At 40.9% G+C, this 17,762-nt stretch overlaps 1 protein-coding gene across 8 annotated transcripts in view; it reads left to right on the forward strand.

Moving 5' to 3' along the window:
- Positions 1 to 17,762, forward strand: part of LOC134660614 (tight junction protein ZO-3-like) — a 140,012-nt gene that overhangs the window by 884 nt on the left and 121,366 nt on the right. The window lies entirely within an intron of this gene.

Genomic DNA, 17,762 nt, shown 5'->3' on the forward strand with positions numbered 1-17,762 from the left:
CCAAAAGAAGGGGAGCTTTAGTGTTTTGATATTGCTTTAAAACATTAATGATTAAGGTATACCTATTTGTAATATGCATAACTACCTTGCTGCGTTTCGATAACAGATAAGTTGCGGGTGTCCATAAACCATTTTAATTACTTACCATCAGACGATTCGTCTGCTCGTTAAAAAAAATACGGAACACTAAAACTAAAATTATAATCAAACAAATTTGTATTTTGAAACGGGAATGGGTGGGTGATAGCCTAGCAAGAAAAGACAAACACAACACAACATTTGTTTCGTGGATTCGCATGTCACATGAAAGAAGAGATAAAGCCAAGTCATTAAAGAATTAAGTAAAAAGAAAAAAGTCGAGGCCTCATCTTCACAAATACTGCCACTGTTGGATCGTCAAACGATTATGCGGGTATGGGAGTTGACCCCTCCATCATCGTGGGAATCAATCGTTTGTCTATTTATTCAGTTGTCATTGTTTAGGACACCCTGGAAATGGTTAACCATTAAATATCGAAATAAAAAGTTATTCCCCGTTGCTAATCGTTGGTCTGTACTGTACACTCTGTATCTACGATACAGAGTGTACAGACTCCATAGTACCTAATGTCCTTTTTGATGTAGCTTCGGTGGCAAACATGCATACCAAGTTAAACACTTCTATGAGTTCTATGAATAATTATGATGTTTAAATTAGTTATAATTTAACCGGTACCCAACCGATAGGCTGTGCAAGTGTTAACTTGCACAGCCTATCGGTTGGGTACCCTAGCTTAAACACGAATGCGACTTAAGAGGCGTGGCATACCGTTGCAAACCTTTTAAAAACTTGCAATTACACTCCTTTTTTAACAAAAATCTGCTATGATCTTTGTGACTCATATGCCATGACATGAAGGTCAAAGACGCAATAAGTAACGTGCCTCAATGAAGCTTATAGTTTCCATTTCCAATGGTTGGAAACGAAACCTTAAAACAGACATAAGACATAAGTAAGTAAAGATGATCAATTGATGTTGATACAACATGGTTTATTAAAATTATGTGTAGGTACTAAGGCATGCAAACCCACAGTAACCACAGTAGTCCTCGCGACAAGAGTGTTTTGCTTACTAACAGTTTATGTTTCTAATTCTCGGAAACTTCTGTAATACGACTGTACTCTTATTTCTGCGAAAAGGTTACTGTAGCAGATTAAGTGACTCGATAACTTGGCTAGAATGTTTAACGAGACATTGTTTAAACTTATACTTGCTTATTATAAACCTGACAAAAATAAGGTTCCTTCGATTACCTACACAATTCATAATTATTATCATAATTCAATAATTTTAGCATACCTATGCATATTTTTATAGTATTATTTATTAACACAATTATTCGCTGGGTGCGAAGTAGGAGGTTTGGGAACCACGAACCGATTGCAGCGCGCATCGTGGCCAAAAAAAGAAACTTTCGGAGGCCCAACTGTTGCTTTTTACTAGCGAAATTTACGTATCCGTGCATTTTAAGTAAACATAAATAAACATGCGTCACGAACTCACTCACGAAACCTGTTGCGTAGTTAACTGCAAGAACAATGGCAAAAACAGTTATCACAAATTTCCACAAGAAAATTGGAAACGAGAACAACTAATGAAATGGATAATCGATGTCAAGAGGAAAAAGTAAATAAGCTAACCCCTATAAAACAACATTTTAATGCTATATTTTGTATGTTGTAGCCAATAAGAGTAGTACCTAAGGATCTCGTCGGCAGCTGTGAAGTACCTACTGGCTATTTGCAAAATTGTTTCCTTAACGCACGTGTCGATGTCGTGCAGGTGCATCTGAGCACATGTTATCGTTTAACATTTTGCCTCTCATTTCTTATCTCAAACCGTCATCCTAATTTGAAATAATAAAGGACAAGGTCAATTGCAGTTTAGTATGTTAGTACACCTTTTTTGTTAAGTACCTACTACACATAACATACCTTTTGTAGTAGGTAATTGTAGTACCTATTTAACTCTAGCTACTTTTGTTGGCAATCATTTTTTTCTTAATAAATGTATGTTCTACTTATTTCATATCGGCAGCATTTAATGATATATTATATTGTGTGTAATATAAGTAAATTTCTATTTTTATACTTAATATTTAAATACACCTGTAATTACTGGTTGTTTACATCTAATGCCATCAATCCAAACCATAGAATTTCATAGTCCACTAACTCTAAGACGGGTCAAAGGCCGCCCTACCCCGTCTAGGGCCATTTAAGAGCCTCTTATAACGCCATTGCTCACGGGGTGTGACGGCGCGTGTGAATCCACCATGGGAACATCTTTGATAATGAACCCGGGTTATTTATCAAGCTTCTTTGTTCCATGCTTATGTCATAATGTTGAACTTGGAATTTCTTATCGTTAAGATAGCTTCGAGCATTATGGCATTTCGACTAAACGATAGGCAACGCATTGTATTCTTGAGAACTTTGTTTTTCTGTGAGTCAGAGTATTTTTAATGACAGGAAAGGTATGATAGTTTGCACATGCTGGCAATTCAAAAACATCCAGTTTGAAGAGAAATCACATCTCACTTTATTCACTTACATCAATTTTATGTTTAACTAAGTGGAAAACGTCAACGCTTCTTATTTAGTTGCGGTTGTAAAATGCCAGTGAAAACACTAGTGAAACCACAAATCTGAAAGGAGTTAGTGTTAGCAAGGAATAAGAAAGTGAAATGGTTGACTGCGTTAGTTTAATTGCCTAAATGTTTAAAGCCGCTGTTAAATTATAATTGCGTAAATGCTTGTATAATAAAATTAATATGTTTGCGGAATTAGCTATTTTCCGGTTCCATAATAGCTAATTATTTTCAAGAACTTGGACTTTTCACTTCACGTAACATACTTCACGTACTTCCACTTACTACACGATGTAATAGCCTACATATGATATAAGTATTGTTATGTTGGATTTAGAGCCTATTTATTTATATAATAACTGCAAATCTTTACCTACTATAATAATAGAACCTCGAATCCAAAGAATAATTCACAATATTTTACAAAGTTTGTACCTACAAACCTACGTATACCTAGGTACCTATACCTACTAATTTAGCTCACCTAGATCGTCGGATCCATGCGTATGCCTAGTGCCTACGGATTCTATTCTACGGAAACCGCTTACCGTTTCGCGGGTCGTACGCTTATTTGCTACTTACACATTACATTGAAAATAAATTTTATTAATACGTAATATGTAGTTGAGACCGCTCCTGCATTTAATCCTACTACCACTTCTTATTGTTTCCTGAATTATAGCTCAGTTACAAAGCCAATACGTGCTCGAATGCGCAGCCAATACGCCATTAAGCTTATCCCGTCACAACAACGTTCGCATTATACCATAAAACACTATTTGACAAGGTGCTGATGGCATTACGTGCGCGAAAGTTCAATACCCCGGTGTCCGCCTGAGAAAATTAAAAATAATTTTCAATTACTTACCGATATTGGGCCGGTTCTAAATGGTTGGTGAATCATTTCATTTAAACAAGCTTGAATTGGGTGCTTTTTTTTGTTATTAGCTAAAGCAATTGATTTTTTATTTAAACGAAATATCCCCATCGTGTATGATGATGATGCTTGATGATGCTTTTCCTTGTTACCTAATTGATTGTTGAAAGTGGGGAAAAAAGAAGGAAGGGCTATTGTATAAAAATCTTATATCACACCGAATCTAATGAGATCACATACAGGGGTTTTGATTAAGAATAACAAACGCAAACTGTACCTAAATTAGTCCAACGAGGCGCGTGATTAGGTCACGCTCATGATTGAATTAGCGAACCATCGTGAGCATTCCTTGTTAACTCCCATTTAGCACCTTATGCATCATTTATTTATCAAATCAATCATTGCCTACCGAATGCTTGGCTTCTATTATACTTTTCATTTAGATTTGCCTATTTTGTTAGCAAATTAGTAACTAGCTCAAACATAGCATACCTACTGTGAAAATAATAGTAACGCTTACGTATATTTCTATATACTTATTGCATTGCAACAACTGTGAAAATTGTTGTTAATTTAACAATTAACCTAACAATAAAACGCTGTATCTACCTACGCTTAACCTTAATTAGTCCTCTTTTCTAATTTAACGCTGTAGATTATAAAATATGACACTTTCTTGTCATGCAAGCCATGCTTTAATTTACTTTTAATTAATCCGGAACGCGGGTTCTGTTAATTTCGAGAAACCATCAGACTCATATTGTTATCTACGGGTGTGAAGATTTCTCATGGGCCTGATCCCACGTACAGGTTATAGGAAGAATTATGGTATGGTTGATAATTACTTTTTGTTTCATTACAAGATTTATGACACGATTTATCGATATTTAAAGTATCAATAAAGATCTTTAGATACTGTGTGATTACCGTTTTTATTCGTTACATAATTTGAATACTTGACCAAATTACGATTATATACGAGTGCGTTCAACACAGTATGTATTTAATACCCCCTTTAAAAAAATATTGATGTTACAAAGTATGAGCGAAAAGCACTGTTCTTTAAGAAAGACTCACGTTAGACCGGGCCGTGTCCGGGACGGAGCTTCCGGCGCTTAGTTTTCTATGACAGATGACAGGTGATGTTTTCCATAGAAAACGAAGCTCCGGAAGCTCCGGCCCGGACACGGCCCGGTCTAATGTGAGTCATCCTTTATTGATTAAGAATACGAAATTGGTATTTATTTAATTCGTAACGTTTCCCATAAACAGCACGTTGCTTGATTCCACTTTATTCACGGACATAAACACTATAGTTTTATGACACATCAGTGTAACGGGCCAATATGGCATTTACTATCTGATCCCCACCAAGATAGCGTTATCACATTTCAGACGGGCATGGTTAGAGCTTTCTTGGGTATCGCCGTTTGATGTTTAGACTCATAAATCTTATAGCTTTATGACAATAAATTACAGAAAACGTCGACTTAAAAAAGATAGAGCTTCTAGTAATGTTGTCAATTAATTTTTGTTCGTAATTATGTTATGCCATGTCGATTTATTTGAATGAATGGATGGTAAAATAAAATATAACTAACAATATATGACACGCTATGATGACATAAAATTTACAATTCTAATTGTGACGTCCCACGGGTAAAGGTACCTTATGGCCGTTGGCGCTTACGCTATTATTAACGCCGCTCCGCCGCCGCGCGCTATTATTATTGCGGCGCTATGCGACGTAAGCACCAAGTGCCATAAGGTACCTTTTGTCGTGGAACGTCACAATTTTTACATTATTACAACTTGCAAATCTTGGTAGCGCACTTCCGTGCACCTACGCCTTGTGTTGTTGAATTAAGTTTAGGGATGGGAAGTTATTTCCGTTCACTGGATGGGAATAGATCGAAACTTTTTCGATTATCTGCTAATCGATTTTCATCCGATTTGATTCCTCAGAAAGTAGTCGATTTATCAAATCGATATTAAACATATTATCGTCACGCTCGTTATACGCTCCAAAATATATTTTAGTTTGCTTACGTTACGTGTGGTGTGATCTACTAGTTTTAACCAGTAATTCTGATCATATCCTCCTAAGGCCCAACGAAAAATTGAGTATGTTGTCAATACGGCCCGTAGTCCTACCAGTAGTACTATTGTTTTATACTCATTCAGACCCAAGTACTTAAAAGACCTTTTTTTAATGTTATGTACTTAGAGCACCTTGTACCACTTTGATTTTTTTTTACGAACTTGTTAAAGGGCTCACAGACAAAACAAAACAGTCCTTTAGAAGTTCGTGGGCGATTCTCAGAGATGACGTTCGGTGCCTGACTTCGGTGCCGAATTTTATTTTTTACTTATTTGATACACAACTTTATTTCCTAAAAAATATTGGTAGTGGAGGCCTCCATTAGAACCTTATAGTTTCTTTGACATTTGAGATTTAAAAAAACACCGAAATCAAGTGCAGGCACTGAAATCAATTTGCATCACCGAATTCAAAAATGCTTACACAGAAATCACACTTCAATTTTATATCTAAATTATATTATAATTTATTAATATTTTTTATTCTTTTTTGATGATAAGTTGATAAGCGATGTAGCGAGGCTAATGATATAGCATAGCTTACATAAATGTAATAAATAGTACCTTTGTTTACTCAAGATTTTAAAATAACCAAGTTGCGGCTTATAAAACAAAATCTCTAGAAGATATCCCACACTAATTGACTATCCTCATAATAATAGGGCGATGTATGGTCCTGAAACGAGTTTCAGACATATCGACCACAAATTCGCACATAAGTGCTATGAAGAAGAAAATGTTTGTTTCACACAATCCAACGGCACACTCATCAAAAATAAACTTATGTTACCTACACCCGATAAACAAGATACTTTTGAGTGGTGTTCAATGCTTTAAAATATTTAATCTATATATATAAACGTGAAAGACCTGACTGACTGACTTAAATCAACGCACAGCCCAAACCGCTGGGACTAGAAAGTCCAAATTTGGCAAGTAGGTTCCTTATAAGGTCTAGGGGTCCACTAAGGAAGGATTTTTCAAAATTCAAAAAAAAAAAACTCCTGCGCGTGCGAAGCTGCGGGCAAAAGCTAGTGCACTTATAAAACAATGTAAACAATACGGAAAACAAGTATTTTGCTAGACTTATAAATATGTAGTATTTTTGAATGGCAGAGGTTTAAAGCGTGAACTCCCTCAATTTAAAACTATTTGAAGTTGTTGACTAATGCTTAAAGATCAAATCACCTATTAATTATGATCTCCTGCACCCTCACACACTTGAGCTAAATTGTAACTCCAATATTTAAACATAAATACATCAGACATTGAGGATTGTTAAAACATTGGCTATGTTGAATTTGTGTTCATGGCTATGCTTTAGAAATATCGATCAGTAGGTACGTTCAGTGCCTTTGAAGCGATCTCGACAATAGAAGGCCACTTTATTTGTAATCCCTTGTTTTGTGGGTGCACCTTGCATAGTATGTAAAAACACAAGTTATTTTTAACGGAGTGGGATTAACTGCATTTATTTAATGTGGCTGACACGTTTAAAGGTATCGTGGTGTAGGGTCTCACGTGATACAGAGGACAAATTCATATAATATACTCCATTGGTTTGAAGATAAATCAAGACAACAGCGAAAAGAGAGAAAGAAACATTGGGTCTACGATTTTTGACATACGTCTCGTGAAAAAAAACACTACTCATTGTAAACTAGTGATTTTGTTTACTTATACTATGACTTAATTTACGTACAAGCATAGTTTTACGTTTATAAAGCGTATCTTGAACTTTTTAGGTGTGATAAGTTAGAAAATAAAGTACAACAAACTAGTTTACAAAGCAGGATTTGAATTCGGTGATCACTTTCTTGATATCGGTGGTCAAAAAATCCACCGAAACCAAGGAAATCAACACCAGTGATGTCAAAATTAATCGCTTTTTAGCAATTACAGAAATAGTATGAATGATACAGAGGCGATGTAACAATTATGGGTTTAGGTACTTTCGAGGATTTCTTAATCACTTGCATAACGATAAATGCACTAAAACTGTGGGAGAAAATTGCACCACCGATCTCAAAAAAACATAGAACCAAATCCACCGAATGACAGAGAAACATTTAAAAAACTACCTTAGTATACTGTGACTGCACCTCTACTTTATTCAACGGTTAAGGCACAACTAAAGCATACTTTTTTTGAGCCACTGAGTTCCTGGTCTACAACTTTGTAAGAGTACCGACATGGTTTGTAAATTACACCGAAATCAGTCAATAGCCCGGGACACATCTTAAATTTGGTTTTATTCAATGTGTTGAGCAAAGACATTACTTTGATATAAAGAATATGATCAGTTAACTAATACCTTATGCGTGAACACCGATAATAACTCCGATATAATGCCCCATCTTGAGTAATATTTTTTTGTTTCAAAAAATCTGGGTACGGGACACGCCCACCGAACATCATTTTTCGCATTTGGATATTTTTTTAATGTATTATATAAATAATAAATAAATAGTTTAATAGTGTCCCAGACAGAATATATGCTGAAAATCATGCCTGAATTAATTCAGATTTATTGAACAGTAAATTTAATAACTTTTTGCCCCGGACACGTAAAAATGGCCCTCCTGAGAAATGCCCTCGTACACGCCAATTTCGATAAGCGCAAAATTTGAAATGGGTTTTCTATTAAGTCCTACTGGTAGGACTAGGACTGTGGTACGCTATGACTACACAATTGTTGCAGGAGCTGGGTCTGAATAAGAAAGTTAAGAGCCAACAGGAGCTAAGATTAAACTATTTTAGGTAAATATACCCGTCTCGCTAACGGAAGCGGCTCCTAAAACTATGTAGTGCGATAAGGACAAGGCGAAAAATCCTGCGTAAAAATATCAAAAATCGAGGTTTCGTACTCGACTGTTTCCTCCTCTAAAACTTAACCAATCGTAACCAAATTTGGAAATCTAAATGATTAATGACATTATCTGTGTCGGACCGTTTTGCTTTTTTGACTAATTGATGTCAGTTTTGAATAGCACGCCTTTCATTGCGGCATAGTCAATTAGGCCATTTTGACCATTTTTGAAGGGCTCTAGCGCCTTAAAAAACAAAAATATCAAAAAAACCCAAACGGTCCGACACAGATATTGACAATATTAATCTGTGTTGAAAAAATCATTGCTCTAGCTTCAAAACCCACGGAGGAAACAGTCGAGTATGTTTGTATGGAGAAATGACCACTCCTGTTGGCTCTTAATAAGTACTATGGGTAGGACCTTGGGCCTTAGGAGGATATCTTACCTATCAATTATCCATTGTATGTATTTACTCAACATCAACTAACACGACTAGTAATGCAGGATGACATAATAAGTGGTTGCATGGCATTGTTAAACGTAACTTACACATAACTTGGCGCTTGGCAACGTTAAATGCAGTTGGCCTCGTGCGTGGCATGGAGGATGATAGGTTTAGGTTATTCAACAAATAAATATCTGGGAGACATATAAAAACTCGAAAATGCGCGTTTTCCCAGAGATAAAACCTAGCTAGATCGATTTTTCGCCCCCAAAAACCCCCATATACCAAATTTCATCGAAATCGTAAGAGCCGTTCCCGAGATCCCCAAAATATATATACCTACATATAAATAAATAAATATATAAATAAATAAATAAATATGCAAGAATTGCTCGTTTAAAGGTACCTAGTACCTAGTATTAGATAGGTACCTACTTAGGTAATCTAAGTTTTAATAGTAGTTTTAATAAACCTGTGTTTGAGTAGATAATGATTTTGGCACTGCAAAAGTAGGTACGGGAAGTGTTATATTCCTATATGGATAATATGCAACGGCCAAGCCATAGTTTAATTAAGCCAAGGTGTAGGGTTTGTAAAGTCAGGGCTTGACTTTTGATGAGATCTGATAACTTTTTTACAGTAAAAGCTAGTGAGCCATGGCCGCAATTTTACTTAATTTTTTGGTGAGATAGTTACCTAGCAATTTATAAGCACAGGTAAAAAGTTTTAATTTTTAACAAGCAGAAACGTCTGCGAATGATGCTATTAAGCATAGAACAAATTTAAAAGTGGAAAAATTACTGTCTTGGGTGAGACTTGAACTCACGGCTTCTGGATTTTTTCCACTTTTAAATTTATTCTATGCTTCACAGGTAAAAAGTTTTTTAATTCGTAAAAAACGCAGCAAATGATAAAAATGTGCTTACTTTAATACACGATATAGGATCAAACAAGAGAGTACCTATTTACATACGGAAATATAAAGAAAAAATATATATACCTAAGTTTTTAGAGTATTTAGACTTCTTAGTTGAGTTCAGGGGCAAGGATATACATACCTCTATATTCTTATCTAAATTTCAATATGTAGGAAGATATAAAAACAATTCACAATAGTGTATTTTATTGTTAAGAAATATATAATATGCACAATATTTATGACCGCAAATCCGGTAGCCACGGGTAGTAACTAACTTGAGACCCATCAAAATGTGTTTCTCGTCCTCACCGCTTACCGCAGTTTCCGCCCAGGCGCCAACATTGCGAAGGCTCTCACTCTTTACGTTAATGTCCTAGGATGTAAGTAGGTACTTATTAACGCAGTACAGACTTTATTGCACACTTACTACACACTTAAAACTCTTTCTATGCTGAGGACCTTACTACTTAGGAGCACAATTTTTTCTTAGGTCGTTATGCTCTTATTTCTTGCTAGAAGGTGTAGGTCATTTAACAGCAAATGTTTACAGTATACAGTACGTACAGTTATAATTTGTAAAATCACAGAGGGTAATGCATAGTACCTATCTACCTATACAATGTTTATTTGGGTTTTGTCGTGAATAGCTCTTAATCATGCATGTTTTAGTGTAATCTTGATTTTACGTGTAATTTTACTTTTATGTGTTTTTTACCGTTTATATCATGTTAATGTATTGTGTGGAATGTTATGTGCCTAGTTTTAAGTCTTGTATCACTGTATTTAATAAAATGTATTAGATTAAGGTGATTGGTCGAAATAAATAAAACTGACTCTCCATGTAATACTCCCTAGTTGCTGGAAAAGTACCTACGACGGGATATTCTGCCTATATAAACCCCGATCTTGGTTGCTTATTCAGAGAGTTTTACTCACCCACCCAAGCACTTTGCTTGAACACTCTCCAGTATTATTAAAGTTAAATATGTGTTTTTATTTCACTTAAACACATCCCGGTAATTGGTGGTAAATTGGAGGTAAAGCGGACTTCTGGGCAACATAGCGGCCGGCGCGTTCCTGACTGCGTTTCTTCACTTCGGAGAACAAATATAAAGAAAAAAGCTACAGTCTACGCTCGACAGTTTGGTCCTTCGCTGCCGAATGAAGAAAGAAACACGTACGCGCTGAGTTTCAAGCGAACTATTGCTTAACTCAGACAGCAAGAAAGAAACACGTACGCGCTGAGTTTCAAGCGAACTATTGCTTAACTCAGACAGCAAGAAAGAATAAAGTACGCGCTGAGCCTAGAAGTTCGCTTCGGTTCAGACCCTACCCCAATAACCTTTCCATACCCCAATTACCGGCTTGCCGGACGGACCGTGCAGTGTTGTAGGTTTACCTCCACTCACGTGTCCTGGCAACTTTCGTTGCATGTGTCACATGGTTGATACCAACACACTGCTTTCAAACGCTCTAGGCATTGCACTTTGCCATTGCGGGAGACTCAGTGCTACGAGGGATCCACGCTTAGGGCATCGACGTTGCGCACTGTAACGTCAGATCATAGGCGTAGGCAGGTATATAGTTAGGGACCCCCCGCGTGTGTAAAGTGTAAAGTGAAGTGGTTCCAAGAAGAAGATGTCCGAAAAGGAAGCACGAAGCCTTCGCTCGCGCACCAAGGGCCAGCCTGCCCCCGCACCGAACATGGACACCCCTACCCCCTCGGCCGGAAAGACTACGTCCGGCGAGACCAATACGTGGAGCAAGGGCACCAGTGGCAACCGGAACACTACCGGTGAGAACGAGTCGGTACACTCGGAAGCGTTCGACAATACGGTATTAGTTCGCAGTAGGTCAAATACGCTAGTGCATAAAGACACCGATGTCGCGCCGCCGCCGCGGGCGCCGTCTGATCGCGAATCGTCAAAGAGAAATCGCGAATCGGTAAATAGGGAACGCGATAAAAAATTAGCCGTGCTAATGGCCGAGCTCGAGGTTCATAAAGCCACTCTAACCGTTGCTAAGGCAGAGTCCGACACTGCAAAGTTAAGGCTGCAGGTTGCGCAACTGAAGGCGCAGTCTGTCGGCAGCAGTGACGCGACCGTCGAAGAACGGACTAGAAGTTGGGTAGAACGACAAGCTAGGTTACAGCGCGAGATCGCGAGTGAAAACGTTAAAATCCCGCCGCCGAAAGAGACCGCGCCGCGTGCAGCCGCCGATCGGGCTAGCAGACCTCAACCGCGCTTTTTAGAGGTACCGCACGGTACCTACGCGCCAATGTACCATAAACCGCCAGAATTACCCGCATTCGGCGGAGATATCACCGAGTGGATATCATTTAGGGCAGAGTTCGAGGATACGTCGCCCATGTTTAGTGCCGTCAATAACGTGAGTCGGATTAGGCGCGTACTTAAGGGCGAAGCTCGGACCGCCGTAAAATCAATCATGTATACGGTTCAGGATCCGTACGAAATAATGGAAGCGCTAGAACGGCAGTTCGGCGACCCTGAGGAAATTGTTCTTACGGAAATACATAACATCAAACGCATGCCGCGTTTGTCCGAAGACAATGCGAATATCGCCTCATTTGCCGCGCATATCGCGAACGCCGTCGCCACCATTCGATCGTTGCGTCAAGAACAATATTTACACGCGCCTGAGCTTGTAAATAATATCGTGGATAAATTGAATCTGATAGTGCGCTATGAATGGGCCAAATACAGGCAGTCTAACATAGAATCACCCGGGTTAGTTGCGATATCCGAGTTTCTTAACGAAATTAGCACTGCGGCCAAGCGCGTAAACCGACATAAGCCGTCCAATAGATCACGGAATGCAGTGAATGCGGTATCCTCTGTGCGCGAACCGAGACGATCGAGCCGTGCTCTCTCTGGGTCTCGTGCCCCCGCGTTCTACCGTGACTATAGGTCGGATTCGAAATCACGGAATGCAGTGAATGCGGTTTCCTCTGTGCGCGAACCGAGACGATCGAGCCGTGCTCTCTCTGGGTCTCGTGCCCCCGCGTTCTACCGTGACGATGGGTCGGATTCGACATCACGGAATGCAGTGAATGCGGTTTCCTCTGTGCGCGAACCGAGACGATCGAGCCGTGCTCTCTCTGGGTCTCGTGCCCCCGCGTTCTACCGTGACGATAGGTCGGATTCGAAGTCACGGAATGCAGTGAATGCGGTTTCCTCTGTGCACGAACCGAGACGATCGAGCCAAGCTCTCTCTGGGTCTCGCGCCCCCGCGTTCTACCGTGAATATAGTTCGGATTCGGAGTCAGATTCCCACGAAACATACACACGTGATACGGGAAGTAGATCGCGTCCTAGTAAATCGACTATAGCTCAAGTGAAGCACCGCGATGGTAATTTAAAGAAAAAGCCAGCGTCAACCGGAGCTAAGCCCAAACGACAGATATCGTCTGTCTCTGTCTCGCGCGATGCGTGCGCCATATGTAAGAACGGCAAAGAACACAAAGTTAGTGCGTGTTCGAAATTTCTAGCCGCGACTATATCTGAGCGATGGGACTTGGCAAAGGGTGCCAGATTGTGCTATAGATGTTTAGGCGCGAATCACCGTACGTCTTTTAAATGTAAATATGTCGCGTGTGGCATGAGTCAGTGCGAAGCCGGACATAACAAACTATTACACGGATTAAGCGCGGCCGCGTCCGCGAACGGTAATAGTGCTCCGGCGGCACCTGCAGTACTCAATGTTAGACTGCCGCAGACGTATCTCAAAATCATGCCAGTAGAGGTGTCGGGACCGTTAGGTACCGTCCAAACCCTTGCGCTACTTGACGAAGGCGCGGCAATGACTTTGATTCTACACGAAACTGCGGACAGAATCGCGCCGCGCGTGCGCGGTGAAACGTTAGAGATAGAAGGCATAGGCGGTGTAGTACGAGACCCAGATTCGTATGCGTTACGGGTCGCAATACGGGGTTTTTGTGGCCGACATATGGAAATGATAGAGACGTACACAGTTTGCGATGTAGGTTTAGGAGCGCAGGGCGTACCGCGAGACTTAGTGGATAAGTGCGATCATTTATCTAAAATCGCGGACGAATTAAGTTACCCTCCCGCAGTACCTACTATCGTGATAGGTCAAGATAACTGGCATCTCATCGTTACTCGGCAAATTATAGACGGTCCGCCTAACCTTCCGGTCGCGAGTTTAACCAGGCTAGGATGGGTATTACACGGTCCCGACCGTACACGTCGCGCCGCGGTACAGTTTGTAGGGCACACACGGCCTAATACCGCGGAGGACGAAGCCTTACAGCTTATGAAACGGCATTTTGACATAGAATCATTAGGCGTTTCACAGAAGTTACCTCGGGCCGATCCCGATCAACGCGCGCTAGATTTATTAAAAGCCACCTGCGAAAAGATACCGGGGGAGAATAGGTATCGATCGGGCTTACTGTGGCGATCAGATGACGAGAAACTCCCCGATAACCGAGCGCAAGCATTGAAACGGCTGCACAGTCTAGAACGAAAGCTAGACCACGATGCGAATCTTAAAGCCGACTATGCGAAGCATATGAACAATTTGCTTGACAAAGGTTACGCGGAGAAAATGGACTCGCCGCCGCCCCCCGATGCACCCCGGACGTGGTATCTAGCGCATTTCCCAACTTTTCACCCGCAACGCGGCAAAATGCGATTAGTTTGGGACGCGGCCGCCACAGCTCACGGACGCTCGCTGAATAGCGCGCTGTTGGCTGGCCCCGACCTGTTAGAGTCACTTTTTGGCGTATTAGTGCGCTTCCGCGAAGGCAAAATCGCGGTGATAGCCGACGTCAAAGAGATGTTTTTACAGATCGAAATAATAGAGCCAGATCGCGATGCGTTACGTTTCGTTTGGCGGGGGGAGGACCGCACCTCTCCACCGCAAGAATATAGGATGAAGCGGCTTATATTTGGATCGGCAGCGTCGCCGACAACCGCGTTATACGTCAAAAACGAAAACGCAAAAACGCATAGTAAAGAATATCCGATCGCAGCTGAAAAAACGATAAAGAATACGTACATGGACGACATGTTGATCGCCCTCGACAAGTCCGAAGAGGAAGCTAGACGCGTAGTAAACGATGTTTACGAGCTTAATATGCGCGCGTCATTCGAACTTCGCGGGTTCGCATCGAACCATCCTGCGGTAATTGCTGACGTAGTTAATAGCAAAGAGGAAACGTCTCTGTTAGGCGCGAACGAGAGCGAACGTACCTTAGGTTTGAAATGGAATCACAAGCGTGACACCTTAGGTTTCAACGTAAACTTTCGAAATACGCCCGAAGACGTCATTAACGGTCAAAAGTTACCCACAAAACGGCAGGTCACGAGTAGCGCGATGTCGATATTCGATCCGATCGGTTACGTAAGTCCCATATCGGTGTTAGGGAAAACCTTAATGCCAGAGATATGGAGAACGGGAGTCGATTGGGACTCGCCTATACCCGTCTCGCTTGCACCCGCGTGGCGATCATTCATAGATAACGCACAAGTAGTTCGCGCCACCGCTAGTGTTCTGGTTGCCGCCGAGGCATTTAAGGCCTTATCGCTACCTAAGAAAACAGAGACCAATAAGGGGTATTTAGGTTTAGCAGAGATATTGCTAATTCGACGGAGTCAACATGCCGCATTTCCAGAGGAATTTAAGCTGCTGGAAACTGGGCGGCCACTCCCGAAGAAATCTCCGCTACACAAAATAGCTGTACATCTGGAGCTTGCCGCCTCACTTTCGGCATCCTCCATGATACTGTCGCTACGCCGAATGATAGAGCGACGCGGCACGCCTACAGTTCTCTATTCCGACAACGCCACCAACTTCTGCGGCGCGGAACGAGAACTAGCAGAGGCCATAAAGACGCTGCCCGACATTCTCAAGCCCTTTTTGACCGAGCGAGCCATAAAATGGAAGAAAATTCCACCCGGCAACCCCTCCGCTGGCGGTGCCTGGGAACGGCTCGTGGGCAGCGTAAAAACCGCACTAAAAGTAGTTCTGAAAGAAAGAGCACCCCACGAAGAAGTTCTACATACGTTATTGTTAGAATCAGAGCACATAGTCAATTCTAGACCGCTGACACCAGTGAATCCAGACTTAGACATCGAAGCCCTGACGCCGAATCACTTTCTTATCGGTCGATCGAGCTCCATGTCGCCACTGGGCGTCTTCACAGACGCAACTATGTCACTCTCTTCGTGGAGAACAGCGCAAACGCTAGCCGACCATTTTTGGAGGCGCTGGCAGCGGGAATACCGACCCAGCCTCCTCCCCCGGCCTGGTGCTCATCAGAACCTGAAAAAACTGCATGAAGGCGACGTAGTCATCGTAGCGGATAGCTCCATGCCACGAGGAACGTGGCCCAGAGGCGTAATCGTCCAGCTCTTTTCCGGCCCGGATGGTCATGTAAGAGTGGCCATTGTTCGCACCCGCGCAGGTGACGTCCGCCGCCCAGTTTCCCGGCTTATACCCATCCACTCCTCACATGAAGACGGTGTTGGCACACGTGGGGGAGACTGTCGTGAATAGCTCTTAATCATGCATGTTTTAGTGTAATCTTGATTTTACGTGTAATTTTACTTTTATGTGTTTTTTACCGTTTATATCATGTTAATGTATTGTGTGGAATGTTATGTGCCTAGTTTTAAGTCTTGTATCACTGTATTTAATAAAATGTATTAGATTAAGGTGATTGGTCGAAATAAATAAAACTGACTCTCCATGTAATACTCCCTAGTTGCTGGAAAAGTACCTACGACGGGATATTCTGCCTATATAAACCCCGATCTTGGTTGCTTATTCAGAGAGTTTTACTCACCCACCCAAGCACTTTGCTTGAACACTCTCCAGTATTATTAAAGTTAAATATGTGTTTTTATTTCACTTAAACACATCCCGGTAATTGGTGGTAAATTGGAGGTAAAGCGGACTTCTGGGCAACATAGCGGCCGGCGCGTTCCTGACTGCGTTTCTTCACTTCGGAGAACAAATATAAAGAAAAAAGCTACAGTCTACGCTCGACAGGTTTGTAACCCGTTTTCGAATCGAACCTACGGATGATTATCGAAGGGAGATTTGGATACCTATTACTTTCCGATAATTAAGATATCATTTATATACTTACTCGAAAAAAACATTGACGGAAGGATGATGTAATATTTTGAAATTGGTTGAACTACTTGAACTATACACAGGCGTTCCTAATATTACTTAGATACATATATTGTATGTATAAGTAAACACTGTCGTACAACTGTAGAATCAGAGCTAGAGCATGGTCTCTAATGATGTAGTACAACACCTGAAAGTTCGACGAACTTTGCTCTAACGAGCCACGAAGGGTAAACAAACACAGAAACAAGCCCAGCCAGGTATTCCCATTGCGCAACTCCCGTAGAGTTGTTAGGTGAACTAGTATAACGTGATCTCCAGCCTCTGTATTGAGCGGGATTTCCGTTTCTGAATAGCCCACCGCGAAAATCTAAAATTGAAATATCCTTACAAGCAAGAACGATAGAGAGGCAAATACACAAACGAACGAACGAAGTTCGCGGTAGAACTTCTGTCTCCAAGCAGCGTATAAACAATAAGAACCAGCAGGGAAAGGGTCCAATGGGGCCCAAGAACACGGCAATCGACTGGCCTCATGGCTCATGATTGCAGAGAATAAGGCAGACAGGAAGCGAATATTAGTGTAGTATTTATTTAATAAGCGGCAGACTAAATAACAAAAGGTACATCATAGGTTAGTCGAAAAATAGGGCCAGAAGTCTTGCATTTATAGCACTACAAGAGCTGAAATCAGCTATTTTGCTGAATTGAAGTGTCTATACTCATGGGTATATGTATATAGTCTCATTCTAAAAGATAGCTGTCTCCAGCGCTAGCTGGTCTGCAAGCAGCAGAGTCGTGGATATTCAACGTAAACGTAAATTGTTCATTTGATCACGCGACTCGTTCGAGCTCGAA

Source organism: Cydia amplana, chromosome 1, assembly GCF_948474715.1.
Source record: "Cydia amplana chromosome 1, ilCydAmpl1.1, whole genome shotgun sequence".
In the NCBI taxonomy this organism is placed as follows: Eukaryota; Metazoa; Arthropoda; class Insecta; order Lepidoptera; family Tortricidae; genus Cydia; species Cydia amplana.